We start from the raw sequence: 16410 nt of genomic DNA on the forward strand, positions 1-16410 counted from the left end.
ATAAAAATAGTTGAGAAACAGAAAGAAGAGCGAACCAAATTTTTCTGATTAAACTTGGAAAATATGTAATGTAGGTACAATGGAAATACTCAAGATCAAGTCACTGCTCCCTTTTTCCATTCCTCTGTGTGTAGAGATGGTGGTGGTGGTGGTGGTGTCACTAGTGGTGCATGTGTATACATCTGTGTGTGTGAGTCTCTGTGTGCTCATGTGCACCCACCTACAGACACCTCTGTGTAAGTCAATCATTCCAAAATCCTAATTCAATCTTTGCTACAATCTACATCAATTAGTGTTTTGCACAGCCAGTATTCTGTATGGATTTTCTAACATGATGGTTAAGTATAATCTTTACACTCAGAACTTGGGAACATTAATATGATGTTGCAATCACAGATAATTGCAAGCTTATCATCAATTGTTCTTCCAGACTATCTTATATTTCACTTTTTAAAATTGCAATTATTTGAATAAATTTTAAAAATTTACACTAATATCTGGCAAAGTTTCTGAGAATAAATAAAAGTAAATTTGATTTCTATTGCTACCTTATGAAAGACTAAGCCATGTTCTATTGAGGCCTCATATAGAGAAACAAGTAGACTCAAAGGGTAGTTACCAACTGTCAGAGACAGCAAGAGCTCTGCTCAGGACTGCAGCTCTGAGTTGCTCTGAGTCCATATATTCTGCTAAATTCTCCCCGACTACGCTAGAGTAGGTTCCTTCGCGCTACACTAACTGTTCGGTCCAAGCCCTCTGTTATAGTAATAAGTTTAGTTAGTATAGGATAGTATAATCAAATTTCATTTTTTTATTAGAGTGAATTTTAAACTATACTTAGAAGAGAAACTTAACTTGTATGTGTGTGTGTGAGACCCTGATAAGTAACTTGTAACGCCCTGCATGTTAACTCCTGACAAATAACTTGTAACTCCTGACCAACCACTCCCTGCATGTTAACTCCTGATAAGTACCTTATAACTCCTGCGTGTGTATCCTGATAAGCCCAGAAGGCCACCGGAGCACACTGATATGAAACATTGAAGAAGCCCACCCATGGGGTATAAAAGAAGGACTCTCACAGCCGCAGTCAGACGTTTGTCTGCCCTCCACAGACAGCCGTTCTCCTCCCCGCTGGAAAATGCCAAACTGCCAAACTGCCAAACTGCCATTCCTGCTCTGCCTGAGCCCAAACTGTTAGAGGCCTCTCTTCGAGTCAAGAGACTGAGCTCCTTGCTGTGGTGTATTTGACGACCTCCGTGTGTCTCCTCTGTCAGCGAGTGTCTCCGGGTGGCCTGCCAAGGACTGAAACCCATCAGCTCTCTGGTAAATAAACCTGTGTGATTTCTTGCATTGTTAATCCCCTGTGTCTTCTCTCTTCTTAGTTTTTGGTTAAGCTTGGCCATATTAATTAATAGTAAGTACCCTTTGACGTCTGTATTGGTATATCCAAATGAGGCGCTCTGGGTCACCTGTGCATACGTTCCCATAGATAATTGGAACATTCTCTGCCTAGAGACTGGAACTTCTTGGACGCCGGGTCTTAGAATGAGAAGCCATGAGTGGTTGTGGGTTTATAAGAATGAGTCTTTATTGAATATGACAGTGGCCATATAACCATCAGAAAAAAAACAGTTCTTCATTAACAGTGTCCCAATCAGGCAGTTGTACACCAGCTGGTAAATACATATCTTTCCCACATGGCAATAGCAGTCTCTGTACCCAGTTATGATCTGAGCAGCCGCACCCTGCCCCCTAGACTTACTGCCTCCCATAGTAGCAGCACCTGAGCTCTCTGGCTCAGCAGCATCTCCTGTCTCCCCTGCCCAGCACACTGGCTGGTTAACATGGTAGCTATATCTGAGCTCTCTATGAGCTCTTAGCCTTACATCATAGCAGTACCAGCTCTCAGCTCGGTCTGAGCTGTCCTCTCTTTTTCTCTTCTAGCCCACTGGCTGGTCAGTAACTTGTATATTATTCCAGAGACAAAGAAGGCTTCGTACCAACAGTAACATCAATCATATTCTGGCTACAGAAGGGCACGCAAGCGCAGTATACCATGGGATTGTTGTGCTTATATCCTTGCACCTGCTTATGGTATCTTGGCCTAGGTGCAGATTGGCCTTGGACATTTCGGCATACTAACAACAAGGCCTTTCACACTCTGGGTGGCCCTGGCTGTCTGGTGACTCTGGTATGGTTCTTACACCAACTTATTAAATAGACACTATTTATTTTAATTAGATGTTTATAAGAATTTGTGTAGACAGCAAGCATATTTGAGTAAGTTTCCTTATGTTAGGTCACAGCCACTGTAACCTAATATGCTGAAATCTTCCCTACCCATAGAGAGAGTGCAAGTGTAGGTAGATGCATGATTTCAGCAGTTTTGAAAAGTAACTCACCCTGAAATGACTTATTAGCTCATTAACACTTCAAGGTGGAATAGTTTTCAGATTAACTAGCTTCATCCAGCACAGAATGGTGAAAGCATAAATGCATCTGTTCTAAAACAAAACTTCCTTTTCATTGCAAAGCCGATGCATGTTCACTTGAGAATTTTTAGAGACTATGTAAAAATTAAAGAAAGAAAAAGGAGTCATCTATAAGCTTACCACCTAAGATTACTACTCTTAAGATTAGGGTGGATATACTCACATTCTGTTTATTTATGTGTATGTAAAAATGTATGCAGTTTAAAATTGAATGTTACTCCATGAAGGAGGACACATATGATTTTATTTCCAAATCATTTTTTCCCATTAGAAATAATGTAAATTGAATTAATCTGTTCCAGACCCTCAAATGATTCCCTGTTTTAACCTTTCTTATATGCAGTACATGTCTAATGTACCATTTAATCTATAAATGAACACTTAGTTACTTAAATTTATCAAATCACCCCCTACTAACCTTAAATGAATTTTTCATATATCACTGCCTCCAAAATGCTATCACCAGCTAAGTGCTTTTCCTTTATCCAGTCAACAACAGTTTTTCTACCTATTTAATTACCTGTGATTCTTGTGTTTTGAGCACTTTCACACCCTTGGCAACATTAGCACTCTTTATGTTTTAAAATGTGTTAATCTTGGATTTCATCAGCAACAAAAGCATTCTCTCTTTTGTTCTCTGAGAGATGCTTTTTGTCACGCTGAGGTATCAGCATGAAAGATTGTGAGGTTGGAAACTGAAATTTTGGTCAACAACTGAGACAATTTTTCTGTGAACAACTTGTTCCAGAACTGAATTGTTAGAGATGGGAGACATTCAAGAAATGAGATTTGGCTGTACTTAGAAGACTACATCCTCGAAATAAAGTGGGCATCTATTGACTTTTGAAAAATGAATGAATGCTAACTTAGGAAAGAAGCCAGGGCTATTAGCTAGATTATTACCAATAATGCCTTATACCTGTAGAACATCTAAGAATTTCAAAGGAGTTTTACCTGTATCAATTGAATTACTCATGATAAGAATCTTACCAGGAAACAAGATTTTTGTGCACATTGTTTAACTTATAAAGAATCTACAACTTTTAGAGTTTGCATAACTTCTCCAAGTTAATCATCTTAATTAGAGAAGGAACCATGATCTTTCCTTCTTTTTTTCAGACTTTAAGACTGGCTTTGGTATTATTACTCATTTAAGAATAAGTCATTTCTGGTTATACTGCTACTAGAGGCCTGGTGCATGAAAATTCATGTGCTTGGGGGTGGGGGGTCCCCTCAGCCCACCTGTGCCCTCTCAAAGTCCAGGAGCCCTCAGGGGATGTCCTACTGTTGGCTTAGGCCATCTCTCCCCTCCCCACCTGGGAGGGGAGAGCGGGCCTAAGCTGCAGTCTGGCCCCCTCTGCGTGAGGCAAGCAGGCCAGCTCACCAGGGGATGGCACCATCCCATCACCTTGCCACTGGCCTCGCCTCTGCAGGAGGCGACTGGATGGCCAGAGTGGCCCTGCCCCATCCCCCATCATCCCTCCACTGCTGCTGGTCATTGCTGGCTCCCCCCCATCACCATCCCCTCCCTCTGCCCACTGGCATGCGAAATGGCCAGGCTGGCACCGCCAGCTCACCGGCCCCACCCCCCACCCACTGGTTGTTCTGTCATTCAGTCGATTTGCATATTATGCTTTTGTTATATAGGATGATAACCAGTCCATTATATTGTGACTAGAGGCCCAGTGCACGAATTCATGCACATTGAAAGGAAATTAATTAGAAGAAATATTTTAATATCACTACTCATCCTTTCTCTATAATAGAAGTGTCAACCAAATTCACAGATGAAAACATATGTGTGCGTTTGGTACCAGCGAGAATATATATATATATATATATATATATATATATATATATATATATATCTTGCTTAATTAGACCTGCTTTCTGATTTAGCTAAACTTTTTCCAGCTCAGTGAAGCACCCCAACTTCTCTTTCAGGTAATTTTCAGGAACACAGCAATAACTTCCAAGGGGGCACTTTGTATATTAGCCTTTTATATATATAGATAGATTATTATTGTAGATCATGCAGGGAGAACAAAGGGTGAGATATTTAACTACAGCAGTGTTTGACTATATTCTCTGCAGTGAGAAAACCTGAAGTCATTTTCACGGTCCACCATTTCTTACTTCTTTACAGTTGGGTCAAGTTTCTAAACTTTCTAAATCTTTGTTTTCTGGCTAATAAGAAGAAAATAGGATTGTACCAAGTCTCCTATCTACCTACTCCAGGAATTCCGTGAGGATCAAATGAGATGACGCACATGAAAACACTTCACAAACATCTGGTTAAAGTGTAAAATGTTTGCACCTGGCTATAAAGCAAGTCCTGTTCCTGGGCTGAAGAAACTGCAAGGAGGCTCATCACTGGGGAGAGAATGCCAGCACTGCTACACGACATCATTACCCAGTGCCCACAGAGACCCGTTTCCAGGCTGGGCTGGGCTGGGCTGTAGGCTGCATTTTGCGCCATGGGGGTCTCAGCAGCATTGGCTGCGATTTGGTGGGATGTTGCTCAGGGGTGGTGGCGGGGCCTGTTTTCCACTTGTGGGAAGCTGAGTGTTGCTTTGTCAACACCAGGTCTGCAGTGCCATTTCTTTGTAAATGGCCAATGCGGGTCACAGCAGCTCCTGCATTGAGTGTCTGCCCCCTGGTAGTCAGTGCGTGTCATAGTGGCCAAACAGGAGGTCAGAGGTACACTTAGCATATTAGCCTTTTATAAATATACTAGACGCCCAATGCATGAAGATTCATGCAAGAATAGGCCTTTCTTTCCCCAGCTTCCAGCACTGGCTTCCCTCTGGCACCCAGGACCAAGGCTACTTCACTCCAGTAGCTGTAAGGCGCCCAGGACCCAGGCTGCTTTGCTCTGGCCACCATCAGGCACCCGCAACCTGGGCTGCTTTTCTGTGGCCGCCACTGACAGGCACCCGGGACCTGGGCTGCTTTTCTCCAGCCATTGCCACCACCCACCGGACCAGGGTTGAAGTGGTGAATGCCACCTCATGGTGACCAGCCATTTGGTCGTTTTGGTCGTGACACCTTTTGGCTTTTATTATTATGATACTAGAGGCCCGGTACACGAAATTCATGCATAGGTAGGGTCCCTAGGCCTGGTCAGCAATCAGGGCCAGTTGGGGCCTTCTGGCTGCCAGCTGAGGCCTTCCACCCAGGCTGCTGCCTGCCAGCCAGGGCCTTCCTTCATTCTGTGCCTCTTTCTGGTTGTCAGCACAATCATAGCAAGTGATCAAATTCCCGGTCTCCTGGCTGAACTCCTGAGGGGACACTTTGTATATTAGCCTTTTATATATATAAACTAGAGGCCTGGTGCACAAAAATTTGTGCACTCAGGAGGGTCCCTCAGCCCGGCCTGTGCCCTCTCGCAGTCTGGGACCCCTCGGGGGATGACCACCTGCTGGCTTAGGCTGCTCCCCGGGGGATTGGGTCTAAGCTGGCAGTCAGACATCCCTCTGGCAACCTGGCAGCCTTCAGGGGATGTCCACTTGCCAGCGGGGAGCAGGCCTACCTGTAGTTGGACATCCTTAGTGCTGCTGAGGAGGCAGGAGAGGCTCCTACCACCACCGCTGTGCTGGCAGCCATCAGCCTGGCTTGTGGCTGAGCAGAGCTCCCCCTGTGGGAGCACACTGACCACCAGCGGAGAGCTCCTGCATTGAGCGTCTGCCCCCAGGTGGTCAGTGTGTGTCATAGCAACCAGTGATTCCCAGTTGCTCTGCTATTAAGGTCAATTTGCATATTACCCTTTTATTATATAGGATAGATTATGTAATTGTCATACCTTGAGATCATTGACACTATAAACTGATGAATTTTCTTTGATACTTTGGCACATGAAGTAAAGGAAGAATGAAAGGGGGCAAGTTTTGAGTGTGTCTGTTGAATATAACACACACACACAAACCCCCCTCCCCCCCCCCCCCCACACACACACACCCTACATGTACACATAGAGGCTGCATCATCAGTACTTTAAAGGGAACATGTCACCAGATAATAATTCATTGCCAGATAATAATTATGTGATCAATTCTAGTGAAAGTACACTGATAACCCTGGATAACCCTGGCATCTTCATCATCATTTCTTTTTACCTCAATTTATCACTTCTTATCTTACAGTGGAAAAGCTTTTCTATTTGTGCAATTCAAGAACTAATTTGCTGATCCCATATTCTTGCCAATCAAATTTATCTGAACTAATTAGTATGACAACAAATGTGGTCATCTAAAGAGATGTTTGTTTTCTGCCTTTACTGGAAAAACAAAGACTCTGGTGGTTGAATTATTTCAGTGAGTAGCAACATAGGTAACTCCCCTTTCTAAAGCTGCTGAAAAGCCCATGGTGGCTTCAATTATTCTCCAAATATGTATATCTCATGTGTTAACCAGTGACAGTACAAAACAACAAAAGTGTAATGGAATTTCTCATTCAACTCAGCTCTATTATATACAACTAAGAGATGTGCTCTTCACACTAAAACAGACAGTGAATACACATTGTGTGACACAAGAGGCTTAAAAATAGAGAAGTGTGGGTAGCCAAATATCTGCTGTGACAAAGATCTGATCTACTAATTATCTGCAACACATTGTGGGTCCCCTGACTGCCACCCCAATCTTTCTACAATTCACCAGAGGGTGATTTTGGCAGGTTGTCAGCAGGCAAACAGGGAAATGAGTTGGAAAACATTAATAAAGATAGAAAACAACAGCTTTTCATGCTTTGAGCTCATCACTCAAGTATAACAAAAACTGTAAGATGAGGAACAGGGACAATTGGCTGAGGAGACAAGAAAGAAACAAACACTTAGATGACTGTAAAGAAACATGTGTGAACCTCCCTCAAATATATCTGTTGTAGGTTTTTTTTCTTGAAGTTATCTTATATACTTTTTTCTCTTTTAGAAACTGAACCAGTGAAGTGGCACACTCCATAATAGTGAAACACTTCTGTTGCTGTTCTAAATACAGCAAAATCTTTGTCCATTTTAACATAAAAAATAACAACATACTATTAAGTCTACAAAAAGACAAACAGGATTGTAATAGCTATAAAGATACCCAGGAAAAAAAAGAACCAGAGCATAACATGGAAAATAGCTTTTCTCTGATTAACAAGAATAATTCCATTAACAAGATGGAATTCCTAATGTTACTTATTTTCCTTCCCTTCATTTACTGATGTGTATTTCCAGAGTTTTTACAGAATTTAAATGCAAAATATGTGACTGCTTTGTTCAGTATATTTAAACTATATGTGAACTCAATGGAACGCCAACTGTAAGGAATCACGGCAGTAAAATACAAAGTATTTCCAGCCTGAAAGTATACAGTCACTGTGTAATAGAAAGAACAGGACAATGTAAAACAATGGGGTTTCAACCTTTACCTCTTCTATTTACCAGCTATGTTACTTTGGGTGTTTTAACTTCTGGGAATATCAAACTAGTTGTTTGTAAAATAGGACTTACAGTGCCTTCTTTAGGAAATTATTTGCCTGAAGTATCTATGGATGGGAAAGTGCCTAAAACAACCAAGGCACTCATTTCATAGTTTAAGTAAATTTAAGTGTAAATTTAAAAAGGATAAAGGAAAAGAATATTGTATAAGGTGTACAATTATTTCTTTAAGATTAAAAAATAATGTGATATTAAAATATACAATTTATTGAAACTAGACTTTATTCTCTATGTTAAAAATGAAAAAAATGAAAATAATTTATTTTAACCTGCTTATGGAGTCATACAGTTAATTTAATAAAAATATTAAAATAATAAACTCCTTTTAACCCTGTTATACATAGTTCGAATATAAATTTATAGAGAACATCAGCTTGAAGCTTTCTACATAGCTCATCACTAGCCTTGTTTCCTTTCCCATTCCAATAATTAACCAGAACTGTAGCCTTCCTACCTACTTTTAGTATCTTTACATACATGTGCTTTTACAAAACTATTTCCAGTGTTAAGACCTACATTTTTGGCTTTCAACATTCTATGTTTGTGATCTTTATATATGCACATAGATCTAGTTCATTTTTTAAAAAAAGCTAAATAGCATCCTGTCATATAAATATAGTATATTTTACTTCTTTATTTTGGTTGTATGCTTAAGTTCCTTTAAATTTGCTGTTTTAAACAATGTTTTAGTGAGGATCCTTGTACATATCTCCTTGTACACCTGTAGAAGATATTATCAAGCTATGTACCCAGAAGTGCAATTTCTGGGAAGTTGTCAAATTTTTAAACTAATAGGTATCTTAGAGGTCTTCTGACACTATGAATTCATTTTTCTGAGGTACAATTAAAATAATAAGTGGGAAGGCTAAAAGTGAATTTCCAGCCTCATGTATCTTATTTCTGTGCTCTTGATACTGTGTCACTAATGATCAGCCATCTATGTCTTTTTTTGCTACAGTGGTGCTCATACATTTATTCTCAATATGACCCATGAAAGTACCCTCCTCATATCTAATTGAATGACACTATAATGTCATTGACTAGGCATTTGCATGAGGTTGCGAGGACATAGGCCTGGGAATCAGGAGACTTCAGCTGTGCTATTAGTGCTCAATATGGCACAGCACAACTTACTCGACTTTCATTTCTCTGCATCTTCCTCAGACTTTCTTTGGCCCAAAAAACTTCCCATTCAACATCTCTAGTTTGCTATCTCACAGACATATCACTTTTAGCAAATCCAGAATTGAACTCTTGTTCTATTCTACCCCATCTGTCCTCCCTCATCCTTTTCCACATCAAAAAATAATCTATACTAATAAAAGGGTAATATGCTAATTAGACCAGATCGACCGGACATCTTCCAGACGTCCAACTTCCTCTGGACAAAGCCACAGTGGTGGGAGCCGAGGCAGAGGTGGTGAGGGGCAATCAGGCTGGCAGGAGAGCAAGCAGTTAGGGGCAAGATCAGGCCAGCGCAGGGGAGCAAGTAGTTGGGGGCGAGATCAGGCCAGCAGGCAGAGGAGTTAGGGGTGATCAGGCCAGCGGGTGCACAGTTAGGGGTGATCAGGCAGGCAGGCAAAGGCAGTTAGGGGTGATCAGTCAGGTGGGCAGAGTGGTTAGGAGCAATCAGGCAGGCAGGCAGGCGAGTGGTTAGGAGCCAGAGGTCCTGGATTGCGAGAGAGATGTCCAACTGTGCTTTAGGCCCGATCCCTGTGGTCAGACATCCCCCAAGGGGGCCTGGATTGGAGAGGGTGTAGGCAGGGCTGAGGGCTTCCCCCCCCCATGCACAAATTTCATGCACCGGACCTCTAGTATCTCAATAAGAAACACCCAATAGCTCAAGACAAAAACCTGAGAGTAATTCTTAATGATGCATTTTCTCTAATTCCCAATATGAAACATTTTCTTAAATCCTATATAATAAAAGCCTACTATGCAAATCGACCGAATGGTGGAATGACCAATTGGCAGGTCAGGACCAGCATGTGGACAGTGCCAGGACAGCCAAGGTGGGTGCCAGTGGGCAGAGGGAGGGGACGGGGTGGCGACGACCGACGGTGGCGGAGGGGCATTCGGGGGGTGAGGCATGCCACTTGCCAGCCTGCGCCATCCCTGGATCGGCCCGCTGGTCACCTCCCACAGAGGGAGGCTAGACTGCAGCTTAGGCCCACTCTCCGTGAGGAGCGGACCTAAGCTGTCAGTCGGACATCCCCTGAGGGCTCCAGGTCTGTGAGAGTGTGCAGGCCTGGCTGAGGGATCCTCCCCCCAAGTACATGAATTTTCATGTACTGGGCCTCTAGTTATATATATTCTGCTACCATAAGCTTGCTTATTTCAAGCCTGAATACCTAAACTGATACTGTTATTTTCTAACTATGTTTTCCACTTTCCTCTCTATACTATTCTCTGCTTAGTAGTTAGAAATTTATTTTAAAATGTAAATTGGAGCATATCACTACTTGATTTAAGCCCATTAATGTCTCCTCGTTGCTCTTAGAATAAAATTTAAATTCCTGGACAAGATCTATCTAGTTTCATCTTAGGCCATCATTGGCTGTGCTCCTGACACACAGGACTTTTTTCAGTTCCTTACTTTTGCCAAGTTCTTTCTCACTTCAGGGCCTTTGCACATACTCTTTTTTCTCCCCAGATCACTCTTCCTCCAACACTTCACATGGCTGGCTCATTCTCATTCTTCAGGTATCAGACTAAATGTAAATTCCTCAAAGAGGTCTCCATATTCCATCCAATCTAAACTAAACTCCATCCTCTTATGTGCTCTCAGTGTCACCAGTGAGCCTCCTGTACAGAACTCTATTATTTTTCTACGGCAGCCATAACAAAATACCACAAACTGGGTGACTTACACAACAGAAATGTATTGCCCCACAGTACTGAAGGCTAGAAGTTTGAGACCAAGGTGTCAGCCAAGCTGCTTTCTTTGGAGATCTGAGATCTGAGAGGAAGAATCTGTTCTATGCCTGTCTTGTAACTTCTGGTGGTTTGCTAGCAATTGTTGGTATTTCTGACTTATCGAAACATCACATTGATGTCTGCCTTCATCTTCACATGGTGTTCTCCCTGTGTTCATGTTTATATCCAAATTTTCCCTTTTATAAGGATAGCAGTTATATTCAGGGCTTCCCCGTACTCCATTTTACCCTCATCTTAAATTATCTAATTGCATCTTTACCAGCCTATTTCCAAATAAGATCACATTATGAGGTACTGGGGCTAGGATTGGCACATATGAATTTTGGGAAGATACAATTCAATTCATAACAATTACTTTTCAAAATGTATAAATATATACATATTTTTTATTTGTTTAATGACTCTAGAGCAGACAGTTTTTCTTTCTTTCTTTCTTTTTTGGTTCACATATTTATACCCAACACCCTCAAAAGGCTTAGTACCTGAGAGATAGTCAATAAATATTTATTGTTTTTCTCTACAAGTAATCACATTATTTATAAAGTCTATTACTGCTTTGAATTTTGTGAGTTTGCTTCTACTATGCCCAATTTTATCATTATAATTTTATCCAATACCATCCTAAGGCAGAGTTTTCAAAATGTAAGCCATATGTCAAAATAAGTCAAATATAAACCCAGTTTTGTTATATAACTTCCTAAATAATTCAAACTAAAATATGTATGCTTTCAGAAAGGAGATGGAAGAATCACCATAGTTCAGTTAGTAATTTTTCAACCAACTTTCAATTTACTTTAGCTCTGAAGAATGAGGTCTTAGAATAATATAAGATATAACCCTACTATGTTTTATGCTGGACAGAGAAACTTGAAAGTACTCCACTCTATCATTTAAAATATGATTGCCTTATTCTGTACTATCAGCGGAAGAATTGTCTTTCCTTCATTTTATGTCCATCCCACTCCACAACCAGTGCCCTGAATCCTGTTAGAGCCTACTTTCTGAATAAATTTAATCCTACATTTATTCTATTTTTTCCTCAGTCTTCTCTTACTTGCCCTTTTTACCAGTTCATCTCCTATGCTGTCATAAAAGCATGAGTCTCCCGTTTTTAAAAAGGCTTGTTTTAAAGCTTTAAATCTATTATTGGATCTGGTCACTCAACCCAACCTCCTTGATATTTCCCTTCAGCCGCTTTACATCATTCCTGTCACTTCTGCGAGATGAATCTTCCAAAATGCCATTTTCATTATTCCACTTCCCTGATTTAAAACTACATTGGTGCCATATCACTCACTGGATCAAGTTTAAGATTCTAAGTCTCCATTAATTAGCCTTAGATTGCTCATCCTTTTTTTTTTTCTAACTTCCACTGTGATTTCTCAAACTGAAGCCATCTGCTTTATTCTCCCAACAACTCTTGTCAATTTCAACTCTCTTACTTTATTTATGTTCCCTTTCCAAGTGAGAAAGACCTGCCTACTTCTTCCTGAAAAATCCGGTCATTAAGTTTCAGCTAAGGGAAGTTCTCATGGAGCTGGCTCTTCTAGTCCCTATAATCTCTGTCTAAATGTCCATAGCAATTCTAGTTAGGAAGCAACATGAGAAAATATATATTTTCAGCTAGATGAGTGAAAATTAAACTTCTGGTTCATCTGTGCTTTTTGGCATTCTTCAAAACTCAGAAAATAGATAACTATCTTCAGCTCCATTCACAATTCAGCCTGGACTGCATGGAATCAGTTAAGGTAAATCTTTAAACAACACTGAGTTCATGTCATGTATAAACTATTCTCTTCGCATTTTTTAAAATATATTTTATTGATTTTTTACAGAGAGGAAGGGAGAGGTATAGAGAGTCAGAAACATCAATGAGAGAGAAACATCAATTAGCTGCCTCCTGCACACCCCCTACTGGGGATGTGCCAGTAACCAAGGTACATGCCCTTGACTGGAATCAAACCCAGGACCCTTTAGTCCTCAGGCCTAAGCTCTATTCACTGAGCCAAACCGATCAGGGCCTCTTTGCATTTTTAATTGTTCTATACTCTTACCATTTGAATGCCTAAGTACTCTCTTCACACCAGCTTTTATGTTTAAATTAAGGTATAAATGCAAGATTTCATAAGAAATACACTACTTTTATAATAAACCCAGAGGTCTATAACCCTTAGCAGAAAGCCTTTGAAAACACATGTCAGCAGAAATTAAAGAAACTGTAAAGCTATAGAAAGTACATGGAAAAATATTGAAATTTTCTCTCATCCTAGATAAAGTTTTCTCTGACTTTTTAAAAATGTTGTACCTAGCTACTTTATTTTTTTAACAATATATAATGACAGTGAGGGATTATCATGCTTCTGCCTCATGAATCTTTATCTTCAAATTTACAGTGTAATATTGATATAGGAAAAAAATTGGAAGCATGAATATAAAAGAATATTAACAGACTACAAAATAATGCTAATTTATAATTCATTTTCTAAAAAAAAAATGCCAAGAAGAATCTCACCCATAGAGAGAACATAAATAAAATGGAAATACATTACATGGAGACGTGTCTTCAACAATATTAATTTTATGACATGCTTTGTCACAACTGCAAGAAACGTAAAATTTTACAATTTGATCTACTGTCCAAGTCTGTCTTCCATAATAGACTATAAAGTCTGTGAAGTTAGTGGCCATGCCTGTGTTATTTACTATTGTATCCTACCATCCGCACCCAGGCTGCCAATACTGTAGTCACTAGCCACAGGTGGCTAACATACACTGGAAACGTAGCTTGTCCACACTGAATTGTACTGCAAGTAAACTACACACTATATTTTGAAGGCTTCATAAAAAAGAAATTACAGTCTCAAATTTCATGTTGAAATAATAATACCATACCTATATTGTGTTAAATAAAATTACAAAAATAAAATTTACCTGTGTCTTTTCTACGTTAGTGTGAAAACTACAAAATTTAAATTGCACAGGCAGGTGTAAATGACAGGGCCTGAGCCAGTGCAGATTCAGAAAAGTCAGGTGAACTTCAGAATGGAGCCATGGTTGGTGACTGCAGAGGATGTGGGTGTGCTGCCTATTTTGACCAAGGTTATAAAGTGCCTGGTGTGCAGCTGCTGTGCAGGCAGAGGAGGAAATGCACAGATACCGACCTACTGAAAATTACTTGAGCAACCGAACAGCCCAGGATTATTCTGCTTTGGAAAACAACATATTAAAAATGAATTTGAAAGACTGGCTGCTTGACATCCAAGTGAATTGCTCAGTATGAAATGATATGAATTTCAGACCCTTCCTCGGGTCACAAAATTGACATTGGTGCATGGCAAGAATGTGTGAACAATTCTATGGCCCAGTTAGAGCATCAACCGGCTCGGATTGAGAAACTGGAACTAATGTCACAGCGTGGATGCAATGCCTGCAAAGTGTATAATGAAAATCGTGTTCATATGATAGGACACGCACAGAAAGAGCTCCAGAACTTAAGGAGACGTATTCAAGATTTAAACTGGCAGTGAAATAACATACAACTCACAGTTGGATGGAAATGAAGAGAAATGGGAGTCAAATTGGGTATCCTTGGTCAATAAGAATCATGAGCTTGGAAGGACTATTGTGCAATTAGAAGATGAAGTCTTTCAAATGAAGCAGCAACACGGAGAGGCCACGAAAACATCAGACAAGACTTCTGAAAAGATGAATTAATTCTGTGGCAGAAGGAAGGTGAATTGAGCTTTTACAGAAGATCATGCATCTGAACTCTGAAGGACAACAGGATCTCCCAGAAATCATCAGTGGTTAAGCGTTTAGAAACCATAGGAAGTGGATTGTTTTATTCTATTTGTACATTAGAAAAATTAAAAAAATTTCTCGTGGTGATAAAAGCTAATACAGAATAAAAATGTGCATGTGACTTGCATTGTATTTTTACTGAACAATGCTGATCTAGATCACGGTTAGTACTTTATTTCAATAAACTCCCTCATGTAAATAAGTGAACATAGTCCAAAATATGTTAAAATAGCTGGGTTTGACACAATTACTTATCGTCAGTTTATAATATTAGCTATTTAAAACCATATTTTTTTAAATTCCAGAAAATTTTTAGAGAAGTCATTTTCTCTTCTATACTCAACAAAGCTAATGTCCCTCTCCCCAATATCTTACTATAATTCACATTATTTATACAATGCAGCACAAATAAACTTCAGTTTTTTCATGGGCTGTCTATATGACTCATGAAAACACACCTTTTAAAATTTCCAATTTTTCTCATAAACCAAATTATATATTTCATATCTTATTTAAAGCTATATTACTCTTTCCTTTGAAATGACTGTTTTGACATTGTTAATCTTTTTTTATGATATCTACTATCATAGTTACAGAAACTCTTTTACCAATATGCTCTGAAATAAAATTATATGACAATATACCCCCAGCAAGGATGCCCTGCCTCCACTCTGTTTCACAGATGTCTTGCTCAGTGGCACACAAGTTCTAGAACCAAGAACCAGACTATGCATGTAAGTTAGTACTTACAGGCAAGACCAAAGCTCTCTTGAGTTAACTATAAAAATTTAATAAAGTTTTAGAATGTCCAGTTGAAAGACAATTAAATTAAGAATTACAATTGAGCATGTTTTTTAGAGCACCATATTGCCATCTGCTTCTCCTCTACCTGCAGCATCTGTGGTCAATAAAATTGAGATATTAATTTTAATGACAAAAATGATCATGAATCCTGACAGGATACAAAAGAAAGATGAGCTTTTCAACAGCACAAGGAAATACAGAACTTTTAAGCAGCATGTTTTTTCTTTCAGAAAATTTTAGAACTGGCCTATGAAATCCAGCCCAGCCCTCTTCTTTTACCAAAGAACCAACAGATGCTGTGAGATGTGAAGTGACTGTTTGTCATTCAGAGTGAAATCACTGTGATCCTCATCGAATTCTCTTCCCGTTTATGGCACACAGTCCTTCCTTCACTCTGAATTAATTTCGTAAGACACACCCATATTGACTGACTGAACTGGATTTTATCCATTCATCAGAATTGCTTAAACTTGGCATATAAGAGAAATAATCAGTAGGACAGAGCAAAATTGCTTACATTCAATGAGAACAGTAAAATAAATTACCACAGCTAGAGATATTAACAAATCACTTTATCATGACAACTGCCGAAGATAACATTGTATTTTTCTTATATTTCTGTGTTTGCATTATTCCTTCTGTATTTGTAAAAACTAAAATCCTGTGAAAAGGAGTCATCCCAAATCTTTATACTTTCCTCTTCTAAATGCCTTATAATCATTATGTCTATCAATTGTATGCTACATGGCTATTTTATATGATTTTTAGTAATTCAGACATTCACCTTTAACTAGATCGTGATGACGAGTGTTTTGAGAACAGCAATTATGCTTTATAAATCGTTATGTCCCAACAGATTCTCATCAGAGGTCTAATACTCAGTGGAATGCA

The 16410-nt window shown here is 39.5% G+C and overlaps 1 pseudogene; it reads left to right on the forward strand.

The window, feature by feature from the left end:
* Positions 1-13964: 13964 nt before the first annotated feature.
* On the forward strand, positions 13965-14615 carry LOC139008431 (pre-mRNA-splicing factor SPF27 pseudogene; annotated as a pseudogene).
* The last annotated feature ends 1795 nt before the right edge of the window (positions 14616-16410 follow it).

This window comes from Myotis yumanensis, unplaced genomic scaffold (genome assembly GCF_028538775.1).
Source record: "Myotis yumanensis isolate MYYU_CA2020_CCGP unplaced genomic scaffold, mMyoYum1.0.hap1 SCAF_4, whole genome shotgun sequence".
NCBI lineage: Eukaryota > Metazoa > Chordata > Mammalia > Chiroptera > Vespertilionidae > Myotis > Myotis yumanensis.